Source organism: Ranitomeya imitator, chromosome 5 (genome assembly GCF_032444005.1).
Source record: "Ranitomeya imitator isolate aRanImi1 chromosome 5, aRanImi1.pri, whole genome shotgun sequence".
Taxonomy (NCBI): Eukaryota; Metazoa; Chordata; class Amphibia; order Anura; family Dendrobatidae; genus Ranitomeya; species Ranitomeya imitator.
This window is the reverse complement of record NC_091286.1, coordinates 445658138-445685235: the sequence shown is the minus strand read 5'-3', so window position 1 is coordinate 445685235 and position 27098 is coordinate 445658138. Positions and strand designations below refer to the sequence as shown.

The following is a 27098-nucleotide window of genomic DNA, read 5'->3' as shown; positions in this document are numbered from 1 at the left end:
GTTACATCTGTATTCGGTGAGGACGGGCCCAGATCTCTCTGATAAGATATATTACACAGTTTCTTATTTTCATGTGTGCTATTGATTTATGACATTAAATGACAATGACGGTTACTCTGTAATAACGGGACCCTGACAGGTGACAGGCCCCGCCGTGTGCTGTAGGGCCGCAGCCCGGTATAATGCTGCCGGATTCAGAGACGAACATTATTAGCTGCCGGGAGACTGGTCGGACAGCCTGGTGCTCGGCGGCTTCTCCCGCCCGCCGTCCTGGAGTGACAGGCCTCACACGGGTACACACTGTCGGATCAGTCTGCCAAATCGTATTAGCGCTACACGCGCACAAAAAAGGGGCAAACAAACAAGAGAACCCGAAGCCCGCAGCGCTAGGTCCGTGGGCCGCGGCTCTGGGCGGCGCTCCCACCACCTGTGCTGCCGCCGTCACACTGAGGCGCTATTCCACACTGCTAGAGAACTGAGTAGAGCACTTGACAGCAACAACCAATCCGCATTCCTCTTTCATGTGTAGTCTACACTAAGTACAACGAAAGCTAGACTCTGATTGGTTGCTACTGGCAACTGTTTCTCTGCGTTCTATTGGTCCAGGAGGCGGCGGTCCTCACCTTGCCGTGCTCGGCCCCTCAGTGCTGTCCCCCTCCCCGTGTTGTCAGCACGTGGCTCCGCCCTCCAGTCCTCTCATCTCCTCCGTCCTCTCTATGGTGTCTCCTCCTCCTCCCCAGTGCTCGCTGCTGGTCTCCCGCCTGCCTCGCTGTCTTCACCTCCTGTCACTTTCCGCCGCTCTCGGGCTCCGGGCCTCGCACCCACCATGGGCCTCAGGTGATAAACCGAGACGGCCGCCGGATTCAGCGGGCGGAGAGCAGAGCTACCGGAGAGCGTGGATTCCCGGGCCTGACCGCCCGCCGCACCGGGGGCCTGACGCCGGGTGAGTCCGCTGTGTGCGGATATGACATGTGCCGCTGTCACTGGGGTCGCCCACGTGCTGTGGCCGCCGTGTCGTCACTCCCTGCGGGGATTCGGGTCGCTGCTTTTGGTCCAGTTATGACTGGAGAGTGGCGCCACCTGAGAGGACACGAGCTGCCATCAGTGACGTAACGGGACCGCTGCTGACGTCATCGCAGCGGGAGTGTTGGGGCGGGTGCTGAGGATACTGGGGCTCCCCCAAGTCCCTGATAATGGACAGGCTGGAGGGGGCCTGGCACCAGCCCTGTATGCCCACCCTGCCCTGCTGCCAGCCCAGCTGACATGGAAGAAAGACAGTTCTGTGACGTTCCCCAACAGATCCTCACCTGACTCGGGCAAATGACGCGATCTGTGACCTTTGGACTCCACGTGACCTCATGCCACCCGTGTCCGTCTTCTCTGCGGACTCAGTAGCTTAGTCTGCCCGAAACAGACACCGATGGAGGAGGCCAAAGTGGGGTGACCGCCATCTGTCAGACTCTGCCCCAATGACGTGATGATTCGGGGTGAAATCCCAATCCCACACAGACCCCTCAGTGACCCGGCCGTCTGCCTCTGGGGTCTGTTATGTGCACTTACACTTGTTTTATACTACAATCACTGTTATGCGCGGGTTCATTACAGATGTTTCCCTGCAGGATAAACAACCAGCTCGCTGATGGACGGTCAGTTGACTCTTATTGCAGCCAGCTTTCTACAAAGGCTGCACAAGGCAAACTGTGCCCAATTTTTTTTTTTTATAAAACTTAATTTCAAAAATAATTTTAGCCCCAAATACATGTGTTTAACTGAAAAAAAAAGTTCCCAAATGCGGACAACCCCTGTAATGGAAAGTATACCATGATGTGCACCGTCCCTAAGTTGAACCCTGTTCCGCTGACTCTTGTGACCTCCGCTTACTGTGTATTCTGGGAACCTCTCTCGGTGCCCATCTTGAGCACAACCATGGGGATCTGTGAGGCCGCCATGGTATACTGCAGACAGTAAAGTAGGAGAACGCCTAATAGACGGTGCTACCACATAAGATATATAGGAAACATGGCGGTGTACACCTGTATTTGCAATGTGACCCCAGTGGTGACGCATGACACTTGTCAGTGTTTAGTGTAACATTTGTCATCTGTTCCAGGGGATCTGGGCACAGCCTGCAAGTCACTAGATCTGCTGCTCTGGTCTCCATGTTGTGGTGACAGGAGGATAACCCTAGTGCTTACATTTACAGTGTATGGAGCTTATATACGAGCTGTGCCTGCCCCTCACCATGCACACAGCCCGCCTCCTTGTAGTCTGGCAATGCCCGCCTGATGGCACCTTCTCCTGGCTGCCGGCAGCGATTCCCGTGGACGACATCCATTGGGATACCAACAGTGTATCGCCGTCATTTCCCAGCCTGAAGGAGTCGGAAGCTGATGGCAAACCCTGCTTGTCTACTTGTTGTTTTTGTGCTCAGCTGATGGGGTATATGGTGGAGTTCTGCTTTGTCACTGTGGATTTCTCCTTTGACCAGAGATTTCACTCGCTTTATGGCAGTAACTGTTAATGAGAGTGAGCTAATCTCTGGAATTGCCCCTTATCAGCCCTCTACCCTGCCCACGCTGCATTTCTGCCTGATACCAGGAGCCATTTCTGTGGAAAATAGTCTTCATTCATTTGTGTAAGTTGGACTTTGATCTGGCCCCCATACACATCAGAGTACAGTCGGCCGACCGACCATCCTGCGGACAGATGTGTCTGGGAGATCGGGCAGTTAATATTATAGTGACCGATCATTTTATTCGGGAGATATATGGCAGCTGGAGCAACCTGCCGGCTTTTATTCTCTATCCACACTGACAACACGCCTTCCTATGTATTGGGTAATTGTTGGCTGGTGGTTAGCTTGTGTTTGGGCTCCTTAAAGCAGATGTCAACTACGTATACATTGTTTACATTATACATTTTATTATTATTACCTATGAATTGATCATCAATATCAGATGGGTGAGGATTTGACAAAAGGCAACAAGTGTTATCCTCTCTGGCAGTGGCCAGATTTAAAGTGTAATGACGCAGCTCTATCACACTGTCTAGTGGTCGTTGCAGGTCAGTTCCTATTGAAATGAAGAGGGATGATCTTTAGTGGCCACCAAACAATGCCACAAAGCTGTGCCATTCTGCTCCATACATCTGGTGGAGGTGATAACTGATTGGTCGGGGTACTGGAAGTTGGACGCATACTGATTTTATATTGATGAGCTATACTAATGATAGGTCATTGATATAAAAGTAGTGGCAAACTTCAAAATGTGGAATTCACCTTTTTCCAATAGTTGAGCTCGGTAGATCTCGGTATTACAGCTTTGTTTTGTACCTAATAGTTATAGGGCGGCTGTAGTGGATAATGAGCCCTTTTGTACTTGTTGACTGCATGCTCCATCATATACGTTAAGTCTATGTGCACACTTTCAGGATTTCTTGCAGAAATTTCCTGAGCAAAACCGGACATTTTCTGCAAGAAATCCGCATACGTTTTTTGCGTGTTTTTTCCCGGAGCTTCCCAATGCTTTAAATAGCGGGAAAAACGTGAAAAATCCGCAAAATTAATGAACATGCTGCGTTTTTTACCGCAATGCGTTTTTTTCGCGGAAAAAATACATATGCACAAAAATTGCGGAATGCATTCTAAATGATGGGATGCGTAATGTATACGTTTTAATAGCGCAAAAACGCGAAAAATCTGCAACGTGTGCACAAAGCCTTAGAGTATGCGCACACATTGTGGATTTCCTGCGATTTTTGCCGTGCAGAAACGCTGCAGATCCGCAAGTGCTTTAGGGTATGTGCACACGTTACGGATTCTCTGAGGATCCGCAGTGTTTTTTGCCGTGCAGAAACGCAGCAGATCCGCAATTGATTTACAGTACAATGTAAATCAATGAGGAAAAAAAAATGCTGTGCACACTTTGCGGAAAATCCGCTGCGGAAACGCTGCAGTTTAAAGGGAACCTGTCACCCCGTTTTTTCAGTAGGAGATAAAAATACCGTTAAATAGGGCCTGAGCTGTGCTTTACAATAGGGTATTTTTTGTCCCCTAATTCCCTACCTATGCTGCTGAAATACCTTACAAAAGTGGCCTTTTTCGCCTGTCAATCAAGCTGGTCAGGTCAGATGGGCGTGGTCACAGTGCTGTTTCTTCCCCCACATCTTGCTTATGTTCCCGTTGGTGGCGTAGTGCTTCTCGCATGCGCAAGTGCCGAATGCACTGCGCAGCTGTAGAAAAAGAGCGCGCTCGCCGCTATTCAGCGGTTTCTCGGTGGGCGCGGCCATCTTCCTGAGGCCGCGCGTGCGCAGATGGAGTCTCCTGCTTCCCGGGGCTTCAGGAAAATGGCCGCGGGATGCCGCGCGTGCCCAGATGGACATCGCGGCGGCCATTTTCCTGAAGCCTAGATTCGAACTCTGCTTCAGGAAAATGGCCGCCGCGATGTCCATCTGCGCACACGCGGCATCCCGCAGCCATTTTCCTGAAGCCCCGGGAAGCAGGAGACTCCATCTGCGCACGCGCGGCCTCAGGAAGATGGCCGCGCCCACCGAGAAACCGCTGAATAGCGGCGAGCGCGCTCTTTTTCTACAGCTGCGCAGTGCATTCGGCACTTGCGCATGCGAGAAGCACTACGCCACCAACGGGAACATAAGCAAGATGTGGGGGAAGAAACAGCGCTGTGACCACGCCCATCCGACCTGACCAGCCTTATTGACAGGCGAAAAAGGCCACTTTTGTAAGGTATTTCGGCAGCATAGGTAGGGAATCAGGGGACAAAAAATACCCTATTGTAAAGCACAGCTCAGGCCCTATTTAACGGTATTTTTATCTCCTACTGAAAAAACAGGGTGACAGGTTCCCTTTAAAAGAAGTAGCTGTAGCATGTCACTTCTTTTTTGTGAATCTGCAGCATTTTTGTACCCATTCCATTATAGAAAACCGCAGGGGTAAAAAACGCAGCAAAAACGCACAAAAAAACGCTGCGGAACCGCACAAAAACGCGACAAATCCGCAGGTGCGTTTTCTGCCAGGAGAGGCAGAATCCGCACCAGAAATTCCTAAGCCTAATCCGCAACGTGTGCACATAGCCTTACAGTAAAATGTAAATAAATAGGAAAATAAAATGCTGTGCTAATGGTGCGGAAAATTCAGCACGGAAATGCTGCGGATTAAAAGAAGTAGCATGTCACTTTTGTGCGGATCTGCAGCGTTTTTGTACCCATTTCATAATAGAAATCTGCAGGGGTAAAAAACGAATGAAATAATGAAATCCGCAGCAAATCCGCACCTGCGTTCTCTGCCAAGAGATGCAGAATCCGCAAACAAATTCCTGAGGCAAATCTGAAACGTGTGCACATAGCCTAGGTCTTACCAGACGGCTCTGCGAGTATTCTGCTTCTGGGGGAGAATAGATCAGTACATTCAGCACTTGGTGGAGTGCGACACCTCTGATTACTGGGCTTTGCGTACGTCATCTGGGGTCATTGCCGTGAGGCATCACGAGGAGCTGGAAGGTGAGAATATCACGATTTTTTATGCCAATTCCGCATGCTATATACCTGCGGCAAGGAGTTTCAGAATTGCCACTGAAATTTCCGCCGCAATGTGTGCACATAGCCTTATGGTATGAATGGCGTAATGCCTGCTGGAGGAGTCTGCGGTATACTAACGTTATGATGGCTTTCTTTTTTTTCTGATATCAGAACAGTATTAGTTGATTATTCCAGCAGTAAGGCTATCTGTTCACGTTGCAGATTTGTGTGCGGATTTTTCAGCACCATTTTTGTAAAATCCGCAGGTAAAATGCACTGCGTTTTACCTGAGGATTTCCTGCGTTTTTTGTGTGGATTTTACCTGCGTTTTAACACCTGTGGATTCCTATTGAGATATTTTCTCTTATCTGTACAGCAACGTTTGTCATTGGATTGGGGAACGTTCTTACATAGCCAATGGTTGTCTGCCCACTCATCAACCTTTAGGGTATGTGCACACGTAGAAAGCTCCTCTGCGGATTTTTCCGCAGCGGATTTGATAAATCCGCAGTGCAAAACCGCTGCGGTTTTTCCTGCGGATTTATCGCGTTTTCTATTGCGGATTCCGCTGCGGTTTTACATCTGCAGTTTTCTATCGGAGCAGGTGTAAAAACGCTGCGGATTCCGCACAAAGAATTGACATGCTTTTGAAAATACACCTCATCGTTTCCACGCGTTTTTTTCCGCAGCATGTGCACAGCGGATTTGGTTTTCCATAAGTTTACATGGTACTGTAAACTGCATGAGAAAACTGCTGCAAATCCGCAGCCAAATCCGCAATGTGTGCAGTTGTGCACATACCCTGAGGGTATGTGCACACGCTGCGGATTTTGCTGCGGATCCGCAGCAGTTTCCCATGAGTTTACAGTACAATGTAAACCTATGGGAAACTAAATCCGCAGTGCACATGATGTGGAAAAAAACGCGCGGAAACGCAGCGTTTAATTTTCCGCAGCATGTCAATTCTTTGTGCGGAATCCGCATAGTTTTTACACCTGCTCCAATAGAAAACTGCAGATGTAAAACCGCAGCGGAATCCGCAGGAAAAAACGCAGCAGTTTTGCACTGCGGAGAGGAGCTTTCTACGTGTGCACATACCCTAAAGGTTGATGACTGGGCAGACAACCATTGGCAATGTAAGAACGTTCCCCAATCCAATGACAAACGTTGCTGTACAGATAAAAGTGAGAATATCTCACTAATAATAATAATAATAATCTTTATTTTTATATAGCGCTAACATATTCCGCAGCGCTTTACAGGTTGCACACATTATCATCACTGTCCCCGATGGGGCTCACAATCTAGAATTCCTATCAGTATGTCTTTGGAATGTGGGAGGAAACCGGAGTGCCCGGAGGAAACCCACGCAAACACGGAGAGAACATACAAACTCTTTGCAGATGTTGTCCTGGGTGGGATTAGAACCCAGGATCCCAGCGCTGCAAGGCTGCTGTGCTAACCACTGCGCCACCGTGCTGCCCATACTAATGATCACATGCATCACCTGTGATTGCTCTATATCAGTGGTCCCCAACCTTTCTGACCTAGAGAGCCACATTCCGCTCTGAGAGGGTGTCGCGAGCCACATATTGCTCCCTCACCCTCACAGTAGTGGCAACCAGAGCTCCCATTATGGGTATAATGATAACCAAAGCTTTTCCACAGATATAACTCCGAAGCAGTACAACAAGATCCAGCAGTCCCCACAATACTCCCATTCAGTATTCTCCCATCCAGCACTCTCAACATACTGTCACATTTAGCTTCAGGCACCTTATCCGACAGGTGCTATCATCCTGTTTCCAGCGTTCCATACTTAAATTATCTCTAAAATCCCTAAAACCAATATATGTGCATCAGATCAGCTCTTCTGTTCAGGGCTACACACAAAATTCATCATTTTTAGATTTTCTCCTCATATCTGTTTGCTAAACCTGCAGCTAATGCACCAAGCTGGCAGACAGCCGCGAGCCACAATTCATGGGACCGTGAGCCACATGTGGCTCCCGAGCTACAGGTTGGGGACCCCTGCTCTATATGAATGGAGCTGAAGATTTGCGGTAGTTTGGGGCATGAAATCTGTCTTTATTCGGTTGTATTCTATATCGCTTGCACCAGTCTCCTCTTATAGCGGCTATAACGTTTTGAAGAGCTTGGGTAATGTCAGTATTTGCAGCAGATTTTTCTGCAGCAAAGACCAGAGTGTTCTGAGTAAAAATGCTATGTGAAATTTTGACTTTTAGTCTTTTTCCTATTCATTTGAATATATGAAATGCACTGAAAGAATTGACATGTATTAAGGGTATGTGCACACGTTCAGGATTGCATCAGGATTTGGTCAGGATTTTTCATCAGTATTTGTAGCCAAAACCAGGAGTGGGTGATAAATGCAGAAGTGGTGCATATGTTTCTATTATACTTTTCCTCTAATTGTTCCACTCCTGGTTTTGGCTACAAATACTGATGAAAAATCCTGACCAAATCCTGATGCAATCCTGAACGTGTGCACATTACAGACTTGAAAAACCGCTTCACAATTTCTTTTGCACACGCTCATTAGATGCTTCAGTAGAAAAGGTGGGGTCAGTGTCTATTTATTGTGGCTAGTGTGCGTGTGCTGCTACTCTAAACATTCGCCAGTGTGAAAATTGCAAGATTTCTATTTTTTTGGGTTTGTTTCATGAACATGTGTGCAAACTGAAGCATCTATATGTATTTTTTACTCTTTAGGGCTGTTGCTTCATTCAGGGACATTTGCTCAGTCTTTTTCTGCCTGTTAGGCTACTTTCACACTAGCGTTAACTGCAATCCGTCACAATGCGTCGTTTTGCAGAAAAAACGCATCCTGCAAAAGTGCTTGCAGGATGCGTTTTTTCCCCATAGACTTGTGTTGACGACGCATTGCAACGGATTGCCACACGTCGCATCCGTCGTGCGACGGATGCGTCGTGCTTTGGCGGACCGTCGGCACAAACAAACGCTACATGTAACGTTTTTTGCTGCCGACAGACCGCTTTTTCCGACCGCGCATGCGCGGCCGGAACTCCTTCCCCACCTCCCCGCACCTCACAATGGGGCAGCGGATGCGATGAAAATCTGCATCCGCTGCACCCGTTGTGCGGCGTTTACAACGCTAGCGTCGGTAGCCCGACGCTAGTGTGAAAGAAGCCTTACTTGCATTCTGGTGTTTTAGGTATTTTTTGGCTCATAATATACATGATCTATTTGCACAGTACTTTAGTTTGTATTTCTGCGGCTTTGTGCAATTGGCTCTTTTTGCAGTTCACCCCGTTGTCTTGTTTCTATGCTTGTGGAGTTGTAATGAATCCTGTTATGAATAAATTGAATGATGCACCCTTTATGGTCCGTGCTATATCGCTAGCAACTTACTCTTCAGCGTGTCAGACACACGATCATCACTTACTTTTTGGTTGTGGTTTATACACTTTTGTCTTTTTTTTTAAATTTTTTTTATTTATTTTTTTTAAATATGGCAATAAAAACTAAAATATATACCGTATGTGTGTATGTAGAAAAAATACCTTAAAGCGTGCCCGCTTCCCTGACCAGCATTCCAATGGCCTTCCAGACAGTAAACAAAAAGGTAAACAGCACAAAAAGATGTAAAAAAGAAAAAAAAAGGACTTTAAAGGTACCTTCACACTAAACGACGCTGCAGCGATCCAGACAACAATCTGGATCGCTGCAGCATAGCTGTTTGGTCACTGGAGAGCTGTCACACAGACCGCTCTCCAGCGACCAACGATGCCGGTAACCAGGGTAAACATCGGGTTACTAAGCGCAGGGCCGCGCTTAGTAACCCGATGTTTACCCTGGTTACCATCCTAAAAGTAAAAAAAACAAACGCTTCACACTTACCTTCCGCTGTCTGTCCTCGGCGCTGTGCTACTCTGTACTGGCTGTGAGCACAGCAGCCGTAAAGCAGAGCGGTGACGTCACCGCTGTGCTTTCCGGCCGCTGTGCTCACAGTGAGTGCAGGAAAGCACAGCGCCGGAGGACAGACAGCGGAAGGTAAGTATGAAGCGTTTGTTTTTTTTACTTTTAGGATGGTAACCAGGGTAAACATCGGGTTACTAAGCGCGGCCCTGCGCTTAGTAACCCGATGTTTACCCTGGTTACCAGCGAAGACATCGCTGAATCGGTGTCACACACGCCGATTCAGCGATGTCTGCAGGGAGTCCAGCGACCAAATAAAGTTCTGGCCTTCTAGCTCCGACCAACGACATCACAGCAGGATTCTGATGGCTGCTGCGTGTCAAACTGAACGATATCGCTAGCGAGGACGCTGCAACGTCACGGATCGCTAGCGATATCGTTTAGTGTGAAGGTACCTTAACCCCTTAGTGACAGAGCCAATTTGGTACTTCATGACCGCGCCAATTTTTACAATTCTGACCACTGTCACTTTGAGGTTATAGTTCTGGAACGCTTCAACAGATGGGTCATTCCATGTCAAGTGAACCAATGATTTTTACCTTTTTATATTTTTGATTCTTTTGAGATTTTGTTATTTGGTAATGGTGTGTCAGAGAATGCAAAATGTGAAGAAAAAAAATTCTAGATATTTTTATTTTTTTATAATTGATTTTCAAAGTTTGGAAAAAGTGCGAATTTTGGTGTTGCCTGCCTTTAGGCTATGTTCACACTTTGCGGATTTTGCTGCGGATCCGCAGCGGATTTGACCGCTGCGGATCTGCAGCAGTTTCCCATGAGTTTACAGTACAATGTAAACCTATGGGAAACAAAAAACGCTGTGCACATGCTGCGGGAAAAAACGCGCGGAAACGCAGCGGGTTACATTCCGCAGCATGTCACTTCTTTTCTGCGGATTTTCACCTGCTCCAATAGGAAACTGGAAATGAAAATCCGCAGAAGAAACCGCAGTAAAAACCGCGATAAATCCGCAGTAAAAACCACGATGGGTTTTCACTGCGGATTTTGGAATTCTGCTGCGGAAAAATCCGCAGTGGAATCTGCAAAGTGTGAACATAGCCTTACATTTCTCCTCATAACTCAGGCTAGAAAAAAGATAAAGAAACCAAATAAACACCATTCTACTCAGAACTGTACAGGCTTTCACCAGATATGTTACAAGAGTATCTTTAATAATATTTTACCCATGCGAAAGCAAACGCAAAACTTTAAAATGCATTTCCGAAAAAAACCGTTTAATTTAAAAAATTCAAAAACTGCATATGTGCCTGCTATGCTCCTAGTCACATGTCTTGATGGGATCATATTTTAACCCCTTTACCCCCAAGGGTGGTTTGCACGTTAATGACCGGGCCAATTTTTACAATTCTGACCACTGTCCCGTTATGAGGTTATAACTCTGGAACGCTTCAACGGATCCCAGTGAATCTGACAGTTTTCTCGTGACATATTGTACTTCATGACAATGGTAAAAATTCTTTGATAGTACCTGCGTTTATTTGTGAAAAAAACGGAAATTTGGCGAAAATTATGAAAATTTCGCAATTTTCCAACTTTCAATTTTTATGCAATTAAATCACAGAGATATGTCACACAAAATACTTAATAAGTAACATTTCCCACATGTCTACTTTACATCAGCACAATTTTGGAACCAAAATTTTTTGTTAGGGAGTTATAAGGGTGAAAAGTTGACCAGCAATTTCTCATTTCTACAACACCATTTTTTTTAGGGACCACATCTCATTTGAAGTCATTTTGAGGGGTCTATATGATAGAAAATACCCAAGTGTGACACCATTCTAAAAACTACACCCCTCAAGGTGCTCAAAACCACATTCAAGAAGTTTATTAACCCTTCTGGTGCTTCAGGAATTTTTTGAATGTTTAAATAAAAATGAACATTTAACTTTTTTTCACAAAAAATTTAATTCAGCTCCAATTTGTTTTATTTTACCAAAGGTAACAGGAGAAAATGGACCCCAAACATTGTTGTACAATTTGTCCTGAGTACGCCAATACCCCACATGTGGGGGTAAACCACTGTTTGGGCGGATGGGAGTGCTCGGAAGGGAAGGAGCGCCGTTTGACTTTTCAATGCAAAATTGACAGGAATTGAGATGGGACGCCATGTTGCATTTGGAGAGCTACTGATGTGCCTAAACATTGAAACCCCCCACAAGTGACACCATTTTGGAAAGTAGACCCCCTAAGGAACTTATCTAGAGGTGTGGTGAGCACTTTGACCCACCCAGTGCTTCACAGAAGTTTATAATGCAGAACCGTAAAAATAAAAAATCATATTTTTTCACAAAAATTACCTTTTCGCCCCCAATTTTTTATTTTTCCAAGGGTAAGAGAAGAAATTGGACCCCAAAAGTTGTTGTACAATTTGTCCTGAGTGCGTTGATACCCCATATGTGGGGGGAAACCACTGTTTGGGCGCATGGGAGGGCTCGGAAGGGAAGGAGCTCCATTTGGAATGCAGACTTAGATGGAATGGTCTGCAGGTGTCACATTGCATTTGCAGAGCCCCTAATGTACCTAAACAGTAGAAACCCCCCACAAGTGACACCATTTTGGAAACTAGACCCCTTAAGGAACTCATCTAGATGTGTTGTGAGAGCTTTGAACCCCCAAGTGTTTCACTACAGTTTGTAACGCAGAGCCGTAAAAATAAAAAAATCTTTTTTTCCCACAAAAATTATTTTTTAGCCCCCAGTTTTGTATTTTCCCAAGGGTAACAGGAGAAATTGGACCCCAACAGTTGTTGTCCTATTTGTCCTGAGTACGCTGATACCCCATATGTTGGTGTAAACCCCTGTTTGGGCACACGGGCGAGCTCGGAAGGGAAGAAGCACTGTTTTACTTTTTCAACGCAGAATTGGCTGGAATTGAGAACGGACGCCATGTCGCTTTTGGAGAGCCCCTGATGTGCCTAAACAGTGGAAACCCCCCAATTATAACTGAAACCCTAATCCAAACACTCCCCTAACCCTAATTCCAACGGTAACCCTAACTACACCTCTAACCCTGACACACCCCTAACCCTAATCCCAACCCTATTCCCAACTGTAACTTTAGCCTCAGCCCTAACCCTAGCCCTAACCCTAGCCCTAACCCTAGCCCTAACCCTAGCCCTAACCCTAGCCCTAACCCTAGCCCTAACCCTAGCCCTAACCCTAGCCCTAACCCTAGCCCTAACCCTAGCCCTAACCCTAGCCCTAACCGGAAAATGGAAATAAATACATTTTTTTAAATTTTTCCCTAACTAAGGGGGTGATGAAGGGGGGGTTTGATTTACTTTTATAGTGGGTTTTTTAGCGGATTTTTATGATTGGCAGCCGTCACACACTGAAAGACGCTTTTTATTGCAAAAAATGTTTTTTGCGTTACCACATTTTGAGAGCTTTAATTTTTCCATATTTTGGTCCACAGAGTCATGTGAGGTCTTGTTTTTTGCGGGACGAGTTGACGTTTTTATTGGTAACATTTTCGGGCACGTGACATTTTTTGATCGCTTTTTATTCCGATTTTTGTGAGACAGAATGACCAAAAACCAGCTATTCATGAATTTCTTTTGGGGGAGGAGTTTATACCGTTCCGCGTTTGGTAAAATTGATGAAGCAGTTTTATTCTTCGGGTCAGTACGATTACAGCGACACCTCATTTATATCATTTTTTTATGTTTTGGCGCTTTTATACGATAAAAACTATTTTATAGAAAAAATAATTATTTTGGCATCGCTTTATTCTCAGGACTATAACTTTTTTATTTTTTTGCTGATGATGCTGTATGGTGGCTCGTTTTTTTGCGGGACAAGATGACGCTTTCAGCGGTACCATGGTTATTTATATCTGTCCTTTTGATCGCGTGTTATTCCACTTTTTGTTCGGTGGTATGATAATAAAGCGTTGTTTTTTGCCTCTTTTTTTTTTTTCTTACGGTGTTTAATGAAGGGGTTAACTAGTGATATAGTTTTATAGGTCGGGCCGTTACGGACGTGGCGATACTAAATATGTGTACTTTTATTGTTTTTTTTTAAAATTTATTTAGATAAAGAAATGTATTTATGGGAATAATATATATATATATATATATTTTCATTATTTAGGAATATTTTTTTTTTTATTTTTTTTACACATTTGGAAACTTTTTTTTTTACTTTTTTACTTTGTCCCAGGGGGGGACATCACAGATCGATGATCTAACAGTTTGCACAGCACTCTGTCAGATCACCGATCTGATAGCAGTGCAGGCTGCTTCACAGTGCCTGCTCTGAGCAGGCTCTGTGAAGCCACCTCCCTCCCTGCAGGACCCGGATCCGCAGCCATCTTGGATCCGGGCCTGGAGCAAGCAGGGAGGGAGGTAAGACCCTCGCAGCAACGCGATAACATCGCGTTGCTGCGGGGGGCTCAGGGAAGCCCGCAGGGAGCCCCCTCCCTGCGCGATGCTTCCCTGCACCGCCAGCACATCGCGATCATCTTTGATTGCGGTGTGCCAGGGGTTAATGTGCCGGGGGCGGTCCGTGACCGCTCCTGGCACATAGTGCCGGATGTCAGCTGCGATAGGCAGCTGACACCCGGCCGCGATCGACCGCGCTCCCCCCGTGAGCGCCGCCGATCGCGCTGGACGTACTATCCCGTCCGTGGTCATGGGGGCCCACCCCACCTCGACGGGATAGTACGTCCGATGTCAGAAAGGGGTTAAAAAATAAAAATATTTCAGTGTCAGTTCGAAAATCTCCAATTCAGATCTGTTCAGCCTGTGGTGTAAAAGTGTGGGGTCTATAGTTACCAAATAATCCATGATTTTTAGATGTTACGGTATTATTTTATTATGTTTTAAAGCTTAGAAGCAGGAGAGGACAGAGGAGAAAGCTTTGTTAGGGCTGAGAATGACCAGGGGTAGACCGTGAATGCAGAGCAGATGACCGGCCGGCAGCTCCATCCTCCAGAGGCCACAGTCACACCAAATCTGAACACCCAGGCAACTCCTCAAATGGAGGGAGAAAAATATTCTTAACATCCAGTTCATGTATTATACAAACCAGGACTACGAAGAGGAGGAAAACATCGGTCAGAGGAAGCAGAACCCATCACAGGGACTCTGCAATACCGGACTGTCATCTCATTAGTGGAAATAAAGACAGTGAAGTCCATGACGTGGTAGAAGGCGGCACGAGATCGGCCATGGGTGGCATAACTGGTGATGTGACCTGTGAATATGGTTGGTGCGGGTGGCGGCTACTGGACTCTCCAAAGATTGTGAAAATGAAGACGTAGAAAAGACTTTTCTGCACCGTCTGGTCCAGCGCCGTCCTTTGTGTATCCAAGGAAACCAGACATTATAAAAGTTACAAAAATCAGATATTAACTCAGGTGGAGCCGAACACCATGACCGGCCGCACATACTCTGACACAAAAGGAAATGGCCCTTGCTAGTAAGAGCTTATGGACAAGATCACATTTCTCCCACTAGAAGGGACACATTGATGATAACAGGTCAGTGTAAAAACCTACTATTATTTGTTTGGTTAGTTCATATTTTATAGAACGAGGATTTAACCACTGTACTATTCTTCTTAAACACTTCATAAATGACATGTTTAGTGATATATATATTAAAAAAAAATTGTTCCATGTATAAATAGGTGGTTAAAATATTGGTTCTTTTAATCTGGTTTTTAACATATAATTAGGATGAGACTGTATTTAGAAAATCACGCTTGAGGCTATGATCACCTTTTATCTTTTGGCTTACTCAGCATTTTCAACCTGAATGCATTGAGAAAGTTGTGTTATGATGATGTATTTATTCTGGCACTTCAGTATTTGTTTTTTTGTGTTTCTTTATTGTTGCATATAAATGTTGAATGCAATAAGTTGTAATTTGAAAAGAAAAAAGGAAGAAACTCACACAAACCTAAAATCAGATGATTCAAGGCTTAAAAAGAAATTAAAAATTTGATAGATTCCAAGTTGAATCCCTGTACAAATATAAACAAGAACACAAGTAACACACATGCATGTTTTCACAATTTTAAAACATACGTTTTTTTCACAATTGCGCATCAAAATTTTGAATTTGATTTCTCCAAAACAAAATATAAAGAAACATAGTCTTATGACATAAGAAAGCCGGTACCGTTCTGAGAAAAATGATGCCTCTCCCACCTCTTTATCTTAATTCTAGCCCAAGATATGATACAAAATGTAAAGCCATACCAGGCCAAAATCCGCACTTTTTTGAAACTTTAGAAATCTGTAAAAAATTAACTGATGAAGAAAAAAATTCAAAACTTTTAATTTGTAATTAACTAAAGGTGTACTTCGTAAAAACAAAAAATAAAAAAAATCTAAAGACGTCAGGTAAAAAAAATATTCATATTTGGATCACTTGATATGCAATGACCCAGATCCCACGGATTCAGAGATTGTTTTTTTTTGTGACATATTGTACTTCATGTTAGTGGTAACATTTTATTTCATATTATTTGCGATTTCTGAAAAAAACGGAAATATTGCGAATTTTTTTAAATTTTGCAATTTTTATGCCCTTAAATCAGAGAGATATGTCACGAAAAATAGTTAATAAATAACATTTCCCACATGTCTACTTTACATCAGCACAATTTTGGAAACAAAATTTTTTTTTTTGTTAGGGAGTTATAAGGGTTAAAAGTTGACCAGCAATTTCTCATTTTTACAACAACATATTTTTTTTTTTTTTTTTTTTTTTTTAGGGACCACATCACATTTGAAGTCATTTTGGGGGGTCTATATGATAGAAAATAACCAAGTGTGACACCATTCTAAAAACTGCACCCCTCAAGGTGCTCAAAACCACATTCAAGAAGTTTATTAACCCTTTACGTGCTTCACAGGAACTGAACCAATGTGGAAGGAAAAAATGAACCTTTAACTTTTTTTTGTAAACATTTTAATTCAGAACCATTTTTTTTTTTATTTTCACAAGTGTAAAAACAGAAATTTAACCATAAATTTTGTTGTGCAATTGCTCCTGAATACGCCAATACCCCATATGTGGGGGTAAACCACTGTTTGGGCGCTTGGCAGAGCTTGGAAGTGAAGGAGCGCCGTTTGACTTTATCAACGCAGAATTGGCTGGAATTGAGATCGGACGCCATGTCGCGTTTGGAGAGCTCGTGATGTGCCTAAACAGTGGAAACCCCCCACAAGTGACCCCATTTTGGAAACTAGACCCCTTAAGGAACTTTTCTAGATGTATGGTGAGCACTTTAAACCCCCAAGTGCTTCACAGAAATTTATAAAGTAGAGCCGTGAAAATAAAAAATCCTTTCTTTTTCTCCTCAAAAATTATTTTTTTTAGCCTGCAATTTTTTATTTTCTCTAGGGCAACAGGAGACATTGGACCCCAAAATCTGTTGACCAGTTTGTCCTGAGTATGCTGATACCCCATATATGGGTGGGGGGGCACTGTTTGGGCACCCATCGGGGCTCGGAAGTCAAGGAGCGCCGCTTGGAATGCAGACTTTGATGGAATAGTCTGAGGGCGTCATGTTGCATTTGCAGAGCTCCTGACATACCTAAACAGTAGAAACCCCCCACAAGTGACCCCATTTTACAAACTAGACCCCCCAAAGAGCATATCTAGATGTGTGGTGAGCACTATGAACCCCCAACTGCTTCACAGAAGTTTATAATGTAGAGCCATGAAAATAAAAAAATCATATTTTTTCCACAAAAATGATCTTTTCACCCCCAAATTTTTACTTTCACAAGGGTAACAGGAGAAATTGGACCCCAAAATGTATTGTGCAATTTATGCTGAGTAGGCTGATACCCCATATGTGGGGGGGACCACTGTTTGGGCACATGGCAGAGCTCGGAAGGAAAGGAGCGCTGTTTTGGAATGCAGACTTTGATAGAATTGTCTGCAGGCGTCACATTGCGTTTGCAGAGCCCCTGATGTACCTAAACAGTAGAAGCCCCCCAAAAGTGACCCCATTTTGGAAACAAGTTTTTTGGGGGTCTAATCTAGATGTGTGGTGAGAACTTTGAATGCCCAAGTGCTTCACGGAAGTTTATAATGCAGAGTCGTGAAAATAAAATTATTTTTTTTTCCACAAAAAAGATTTTGTAGCCCCCAAGTTTTTATTTTCACAAGGGTAACAGGAGAAATTGGACCCCAAAAGTTGTTGTCCAATTTATCCCGAATACGCTGATGCCCCATATGTGGGGGTAAACTACTGTTTGGGCGCACGGCAGAGCTCAGAAGAGAGGGAGCACCATTTGACTTTGAGTGCAAAATTGGCTGTCATGTTTGGAGACCCCCTGATGTACCTAAACAGTGGAAACCCCCCCAATTCTAATATATATATATATATATATATATATATATATATATATATATATATATAATTTTTTTTTTCCCATTTGTTTCCATTAAATCTGTGGAAGCGTTAAGGCTGTGCACCATGCACCAGGGGCACCGAATGAGCAACTGTTTGGTGACTGTCGGTCATCAAGATGTCCACATGACAACCATGTGATGACTCTGTATGTAAAGATGTCTGTGCTGAAGATGGGACCGAGTGCAGCTCATGTAGGGCTTGTGTACTGTACTGACAGTAAGTAAATGTAGCTTGGCAGCAGATAAACCTTACTTCCTATAGGGATGACCGCTCAATGACAAAGCGAGGAGCTCTAGGCGAAGCAAAGGCCAAGAAAATCTAAGGGCTGATTAAAGGTACCTTCACACTGAGCAACTTTCCAACGAGAACGACAACGATCCGTGACGTTGCAGCGTCCTGGATAGCGATCTTGTTGTGTTTGACACGCAGCAGCGATCAGGATCCCACTGTGCCATCGCTGGTCGTAGCTAGAAGTCCGGAACTTTATTTCATCGTCAGGTCGGCGTGTATCGTCATGTTTGACAGCAAAAGCAACGATGCCAGCAATGGTTTTACATGGAGCTAACAACCAGCGAGAACTATAAGTACGTCACTGGATCGCTCCTGCATCGTTCTGCTGTTGCCATGTTTGACGTCTCTGCAGCGATCTAAACAGCGACGCTGCAGTGATCGGCTCATCTATATCGCTGCAGCGTCGCTGAATGTGACGGTACCTTAAGACCCTCTACTATTTGGGCAGTAATCGCCTCCGCTGCTGCTGATAGCGTAATTATGTGTTATCATGTGAACTGATACTTAAGCTGGCGATCAGATCAGTAGAGTTATATGGAGGTTGGGAAGACCTGATGCCATAATTAAGATAGTGTTTTTTGTTTTGTTTCCTCTCCCCCTCAGGTGAGTTTTAGAGCTGGCTATAGACATGAGATCTGAAGAAGCCAATAAATGGTCTGCATAGTGGTCATACATCTGTTCTTTAGGCAGATGATCCCCAGTGTCATGGATTATCAGGGTCGGAGTCTAGAAGCAGAAAGAATTGCAGTTTACTGCAGTAGAAATTAAACAAGGGCCAGCTTTTTGTTTTTTGTTGACCCTGATTCCAAAAAAGTTTCACTTACTAGGATGTGTTTTGCTGTTTCAATAAAATCTCCTGGAGGAAGACTAGGTCTCTGGTGCCTCCTGGTCCAGTCACGCTCCCACCACTCATTGGAAGCTTTCTATGTACATAGTATATTGAGAGGACGCTCCCAATCAGTGGTGTGGACAGTTATACAGGACTCTGCGTTCTGAGGTCTGCCAGATCTACAGCAGAGAAAACAATGATTGTGTCACAACTACACCCAGTAAACTAAGTGATAGCCCAGCTCCAGCGATGTATCTGTCCCTACATCAGGCTCCTGCTGATTTCCTTATAAAGAATCCAACATGGTAGATCTGTGGTTACAGTATCTGAGGCTGGTCTGTCTTGGGATATGCTCCAGCAATAAACATTGCTTTAACACACACAGGAACTATTGTCTGTGATGGGAATGCAGAATTAGGGCTGTGAATAGTAATTGGTCACTTTGGGAAGGCTTGGGGGACCTGAGGCGTTCCCTTTTAGGTTCAGCGCCACTTTGACTATGGGTTTGCTGTGTCTGCAGATTATTTTCTTTTCGTAGCGAATTTTACTTCTGCAAATCTGTTCTTCATGGTCCTACAAATAGTTAATAAACTTCCTTCTTTTTACAATGTCCTTAGCAGGAAAAAAGAAGCTCATCTAATGATTATGATGCGCTTCCAGGAAACAAAAAATATATACCCTTAATTATTAGTAATATGTTTGTAGTATAATGTGGAGGTGTTTAAATACCTCACGATCACCATCTTGTCCGGTTTCCAGGGGGTTCTCATCATTTTATGGCCGATATTCAGCTTAGCCAGCTCATGCTGAGTCTTCTGTGTAGACGGGAAGTCACCTTCTAATGTAAGTCTCTGGGATCCTCAATGAGTCTCATGGGCTTATATTGGGAAAGCCACTACTGGTCCATGCAGGAGATTCTGTGTGAGCCGGCTAAGCTGAGCAGCAGCCTCTGGAGAACACAGCATCTATACTAGACAGTCGCATTGCTGTATATACTTATTGCTATCAGGGCTGTGGAGTCGGTGTCATGGATATTGAGGAGTCGGAGTTTGGCTTACCAACTCCACAGCCCTGATTGCTATTGTGGTAAGGAATACTTTTTTGAGCATTCTTCTTTATCTGTGAGTACATGTATTCTGTAGGGCTCGGTTGTCAAGACCCATATCTACAACATGTGGCTACTGGCTCCGATTTTGTCTAGGTGTGGCCTAAGCAAATTGCAATCCCTGGAAAGCAGTCTTGCATATATTGTAAGCATTCTAATGGATGGCCTTCCATGTAAAACGAGAAAAGGCTTGGTCTGCCAAAATAAGACAAACCGGCACCAGGTCACAAGGGCGGACATATCATTGGTGCAACTTGTGCGGCTGCACATGGGCCCAAGAGGTAAGAAGGACCATTTTTATCTCCAATGCAGGTGCAGTTTTGTATTTTTAGGAGCTCTTAGGCGACAAAGGGCCCATATCCTGCTCTTGCACAGGGGTTCTTTTCTGTCTGTGTCCGCCAGTGCCAGGGAATCTGTTTTTTTTAGCACAGCTCAGTGTGTCTTCTTGCCTCGTCCATGTCATCTAGTCCTTAAATCTGGTGGCCATGTTTAGAAGCTTTGAAATGTACCTTTTGGGAATGAATTCAGCCTGCCTTCTGTAACAGGGGAGAAAATAGGGTGCACCTCCGTTAGTCTGCCTGAAAATACAACGTTAATCAAAGCCTGCTGTCTGCACCCTCTTTTTTTTGATCATTCATCGTGCCACCCTGTTTTGCTCTGAAATCTGACTTGGGCGCTGTTCACATGTCAAGTTGTTTTCTAGTAATAAAAACTTGCAGGAAAAAAGAAAAGCGCAGATAGGGTCTTATCTCACGATTTACATGTGTCGTATTAACAAAGAGCGGCTCACCTGATCGTGGTGTAATGATGGCGTGTATATGCCAGCTGCCACAGATCCACAGGTCAACACGCGACCATAACAGGAATGTTTTAAAGGAAGATTTGTGGATTATCTGCGCTGCCAACCAATTCAAAGCCAGACGTAGTGAAGGAATTAATGGTGGTTTATTCAACGCGTTTGAGTCTACATGACTCCTTCTTCAGGATATGCCACATCAACAAATAACATCAACAATCCACAAATCTTCCTTTATAACAAGTTGTTTTCTGTTTGTAACGGATCCAGTATTGGGAAAAAAAAAAGGGATTCGTAGCAAACTGAGCAAAAACGGATGTACACCTTATTTTTCAGTTTAGAATCTGTTTTTGTTGCAATGGGAAAGAACCTGTTTTTATTAGAGGTGCCTTTGGGCATGCACAATGCTTAAAAATGGAACTGTTAACGGTTGATTTAAGTGATAACCATCCAATATGATCCACTTCTCATAAACGTCAATGTTAATCCTTTCGCGCCAGAGCCTGTTTTCACCTTCCCAACCAGGCCAGTTTGTTTTTCATTCTGACCAGCGTCACTTTGAGGTATTACCGGATCCTAATGATTGAGATTTTTTTTCGTGACACATTGTACTTCAAGTTAGTGGTAAATTTAGGTCAATATTTTTTGCATTTATTTGTGAAAGTATTAGAATTTTAGTGAAAAATTTTGAAAGTTTAGCAGTTATATCACAGGAGAAATATATATCTTGGTACCGTGTTAGCCAGTGGATAGAAAAATATTTAGAATTGAGTCTTCAGTGGTTGATACCTTTTTAATGGCTAACTGAAAAGATGGTAACAAATTGCAAGCTTTCGAGACTACTCCAGTCCCTTCATCAGGCATAGACTAATAGAAATTCTGAAGTATCACATAGTTATGCACAACACAGCACAGAAAAATGCCATAGATAAGACAGGTGACGTGAAGCAGAATTACCATTTTGTGAGTGAAACAGTGATGTCCATAAATATTGGACCAGTTCATAGATAAGGAGTGTGCATGTTTTATTGTCCTCTAATTGGGGTCTGGTTCTATGTTATGATGCCCCCACACGGTCTGAGGAGCAAATTCCATAATTGATGTAATAAGACATAAATCCATGCAACACATTCCTGCACTGAGTGTGTCAAAGGTCATCTGCTTATATTCCCAGACTCTTCTGTCTCTCTGAGACTTGAAGTTACCTTTTTAATACAAGTAATTTCATAGCATTATGGACATGAAATTACTTGTATTAAAAGGTAATTTCAAATCTCAGAGAGACAGAAGAGTCTGGGAATATAAGCTGATGATGACCTTTGACACACTCAGTGCAGGAATGAATGTGTTGTATGGATTTATGTGTCGCGGCATCATAACATAGAACCAGACCCCAATCAGAGGTCAATAAAACATTCACACTCCTTATCTATGAACTGTTCCACTATTTATGGACATAACTGTTTATCACTCACATAATGGTAATTCTGCTTGACGTCACCTGTCTGATCTATGGCATTTTTCTGTGTTGTATATAAATATGTGATTCTTCAGAATTTCTATTAGTCTATGCCTGATGAAGAGACCGGAGTAGTCTTGTAAGCTTGCAATTTATCATCTTTTCAGTTAGCCATTAAAAGGCAGTTATATCACACAGTTATCACACAAAATGGCTAATAACATTTCCCACATGTCTACTTTACATCAGCACAGTTTTGTAGCATATTTTTTTTTGTTAGGAAGATAGAAGGGTTAAAAGTTTATCAGCAATTTCTCATTTTTCCAGCAAAATTTACAAAACCATTTTATTTAGGGACCACATCACATTTGAAGTGACTTTGAGGGTCCTATATGACAGAAAATACCCAAACGTGTCGCCTTTCTAAAAACTGCACCCCTCAAAGTGATCAAAACCACATTCAATAAGTTTATTAACCCTTCAGGTGCTTCACAGGAATTAAAGCAATGGGAAAGAAAAAGAGAAAATTTTACTTTTTCCATACAAAAATGTTACTTTAGCCTCAAATTTTGCATTTTTACAAGGATAGTGGGTGAAAATGGACCATACAATTTGTTATGCAATTTCCTGAGTACGTCGATACCCCATATGTGGTGGGAAACCACTGTTTGGGCGCATGGCAGAGCTCAGAAGGAGCGCCATTTGAGTTTTGGAACGCAAAATTGACTGGAATAGAAAACAGGTGCCATGTCACGTTTGCAGAGCCCCTGATGTGCTCCTCCTAGCCTTTTTTGGAAGCTAAAAATTCCCAGATCCTTTAACTGTTCCTCATAGGACATACGTTGCAGTCCGCTCACCATCCTGGTAATTCTTCTTTGAACTTGCTCCAGTTTTTCAATGTCTTTTTTTTTTAATTTTTTTTATGTTGTGCCCAGAACTGGACACAGTATTCCAGATGAGGCCTGTCCAAGGAGGGGTAGAGGGGGATAATTACTTCAAATGATTTAAACTCTATGCTTCTTTCAATACTTTCTAGAATTGTTTGCCTTTTTTGCTGCTGAATCACACTGTTGACTCGTGTGCAGTCTGTGATCTATTAGTATACCAAAGTCGTTTTCACATGTGCTGTTGCATAGTTATCTTAATTTTTCTTCCCCAGATGTAGAATCTTGCATTTCTCCCTGTTAAGTACCATTCTATTAGTCACTGCCCATTGTTCTCTCTTATCTGGATCCATTGGAATCCTTTCTCTGTATTCTCTAGCTAGCCCTCCCATCTTTAAGCAAATTTGATTAGTTTGCCTTCAGTTCTCTTATCTAGATCGTTTATAAAAATGTTGAACACTGGAGCCAGGGCAGAGCCTTGTGGTACCTCACTTGAAACACTCTTCCAATTGGATGTGCACCCATCACATTTATCCTGTGCTCTACGCTGAGCACCTACATCGGGGTTTCAGTCTAAATCTCGAAATGGCGCATTTCAGATGAAACCCCGATGGGTCTATTCACTATAATGAGGCAGCCGTTACTCTGGACTCCGTATGGCCTGTGTTCAGCATTGCCTTCCTTTCAGAAGTGCACAAAACTGTAGTTGACCGTGTTTTTGTGCAATCTTAATAGGCGTATACGGACGGATCATAGGCCAGACAGCTTCCACAGTGCCCCCATCTGCCTCAATATAGGGAATCTTCTGCCGTGGGTTCTGTCTGAATATTATATTTCAGAGATATAGGCTGTGTGCACATGTTGCAGATTTGGTGCATTTTTGTCATGTTTTTTTTTTCTTCCGCGGCTTTGTGACAAAACCTGGTGCCAGCAAAGTGAATGAGAAGCCTGAAGTGTTATGCTCATGTTGAGTATTTTTGGCTTGCAGATTTTGTGCAAAATGTATCTGAAACATGTCAATTCTCAGTGTTTTTTTTTTTTTTGCCTTGCGGTTTTCACCATTGACTTATCTCAAAACAATCAAAAACACAGGGCAAAAACACACATTTTGGAGCTGCGTTTTTCCTGGCAAAAGATGCAGAAATTTTACTCCTATACCTTTTACAAGGAAACCTCAGTGTAAGTGCTCGGCGCAGAGCGCAGGATACATTTGCACCGAGCCTTACTGTCATCTTTGGGAGGCAGAATGAACAATTCAGCAGCAGTTGAAGAATTGGTTTTATTTTTTTACGCCGTTCCTCGTGCAGTAAAAGTGATTAAATGACTTTGTTCTTCAGATCTGTGCGATTATAGCGATACCAGATTTATATAGTGTTTTTGTGTTTGGCTACTATCACACATTAAATCACTTTTTATACAAAAAAAAAAGTTTGCATCCTTAGATTTTGAGAGCTATAATTTTTCTATACTTCTGCCGGCAGTGAGGGCTTGTTTTTTTGTGCAGTACGAGTTGATGTTTTTATTGGTACCACTTTTGGGCATATTACATTTTTTTTTCTCGTCGCAACAAGCAATAAAGGAATTTTTTTTTTTTTTTTTTATGCCATTCAGTGTGTGGTAAAATGGTAAAGGCAGCTTTAGGCTGTGTGCCCACGTTGCATTTTTTTAAGCGTTTCAGCCGCGTTTTTCCACAGTGGAAACACTTAAAAAAACGCTAACAAAACGCATCCCATTAATTTTAATTGCATTCTGCAATTGCTGTGTCCATGCTGTGAATTTTTCCGCAGTGGAATCGCATCGCGGGAAAAATGCGCAGCATGTTCATTAATTTTGTGGAATCGCGGCGATTCCACCGCCATAGAATTGTATTGGGAAAAACGCGTCAAAATCGGCATGCATTTTTCCTGGCAAGGATGTGCAGATTTGATGAGGGAAAATATGCTTCTATTCTGCAACGTGGGCACATAAAAAAGAAACGAGGGAGATCCAGCTCCAGGAAAGAGAAATAGTCTCTGATAAAATCCAAAATAGCTTTGTCATGAAAAAATTTAAAATGTGGACTCCAATGACAAGTGGTATAACAAAGGAATCACATAGCAGCTCTCACTGCACTGAACGCGTTTCGAACTGAGGACTAAGAACACAGCTGTGTTCGAAACGCGTTCAGTGCAGTGAGAGCTGCTATGTGATTCCTTTGTTATACCACTTGTCATTGGAGTCCACATTTTAAATTTTTTCATGACAATAAAGCTATTTTGGATTTTATCAGAGACTATTTCTCTTTCCTGGAGCTGGATCTCCCTAGTTTCTTTTGTATCCATGACGTTGTTGGCTGCACGCTTGATCCTTGCTCGGATTTCTTCTTGGAATTTGGACTCCATTTGGGTGAGCTGAAGATTTTTTTTTCCCTTTTTTACATAAACGTGGGCACATAGCCTTATTCTTCAGGTCAGTACATTTACACTGATACCACGTTTATATAGTCTTTTATGTTTTGGCGCTTTAACGCAAAAACTATTTTATAGAAAAAAAGAATTGTTTTTGCATTACTTTATTCTGAGTGCGATGTGTGTGTGTGTGTGTATATATATATCGTCTAAGGGTCACTTCCGTCTGTTTGTCTGTCACGGAAATCCCGCGTCGCTGATAAGTGACGGGCACAGTCCGGCCGCAAATTCGCCCCTTCCTACTCTGTCAGTGCCCCCTCCATACTCCCCTCCAGTCAGCGCTCACACAGGGTTAATGGCTGCGTTACACCGTGTTATGCTGCAGTGTAACGCAGTCCGTTAATGCTGCTATTAACCCTGTGTGACCAACTTCTTACTATTGATGCTGCCTATGCCCTCAAAAACCTGGAGCCGGCCCTGGCTTCACTGATTGTTCGCGGCCGGCCGGGAGTGACCAATCAGCGACAGGTGCAGTCCGGCCGCGAATTGGTGCCCCTCGGCTTATACTCGAGTTATGGTCGGCGGGTGAGGGGGAGCGATAACTGTAGCATACTCCCCTGCTCCTGGCAATGTCCCTGCATGTCCCATGGTATCCGGAGCCCGCCGCTTCTTCCTCTGTTTAGCGGTCACGTGGTAACGCTCATTAAAGTAATGAATATGGACTCCACTCCCATAGGGGTGGAACCGCATATTCATTACTGTAATGAGCGGTACCAGTGACCGCTGAACAGAGGAAGAAGCAGCGGGCGCCGGAGACCATCTGTCCGGGAGGAGCTGCCAGGGACCGTGCCAGGAGCAGGTGAGTATTTCATATTCACCCGTCCGCGTTCCACCCGCCGGGCGCCGCTCCGTCTTACCGTCCTCTTGCTGTGACTGTTCAGGTCAGGGGGCGCGATGACGTGTTAGTGTGCGTGCCGCCCTCTGCCTGAACAGTCAGTGCGGAGAGACAGGATGCTGAGGAGCAGCAACGAGAGGAGAGTATGTCTTTTTTATTTTTTTATTTTTATTTTTTTCATTGCAGCAGCATATGGGGCATATTTCTATGTGGAGCATCTTATAGGGCCATAATGAACTGTATGCAGCATTATATGTGGCACATTGTTATATGGAGCATCTTATGGAGCCATGAACCTTTTGTGCAGCATTACATGGGGCATAATATTCTATGGAGTATCTTATGGGGCCTCAACCTTTGTGCAGCATTACATGGGGCATAATATTCTATGGAGCATCTTATGGGGCCATCATTAACCTTTTACGCAGCATTATATGGGGCATCATAAACTTTATGGAGTATTATATGGGGTGTATTTTGTATGGAGCATCTTATGGGGCCATCATGAACTCTATGGAGCATTATAGGGGGCTCCTGATTCAATATGGATATTCAAAAACACTT

General features: G+C 43.7%; 1 protein-coding gene across 3 annotated transcripts in view; it reads left to right on the top strand.

Annotated features, from left to right (window-relative positions):
- The first annotated feature begins 738 nt into the window (after nucleotides 1-738).
- ATP13A3 (ATPase 13A3) overlaps nucleotides 739-27098 on the top strand; it is a 165441-nt gene continuing 139081 nt past the window's right edge. For all 3 annotated transcript variants that reach the window (XM_069727176.1, XM_069727175.1, XM_069727177.1), the window contains exon 1: nucleotides 739-943. The gene's annotated coding sequence lies outside the window, so the exon portion shown is untranslated. The remainder of the gene's footprint in view (nucleotides 944-27098) is intronic.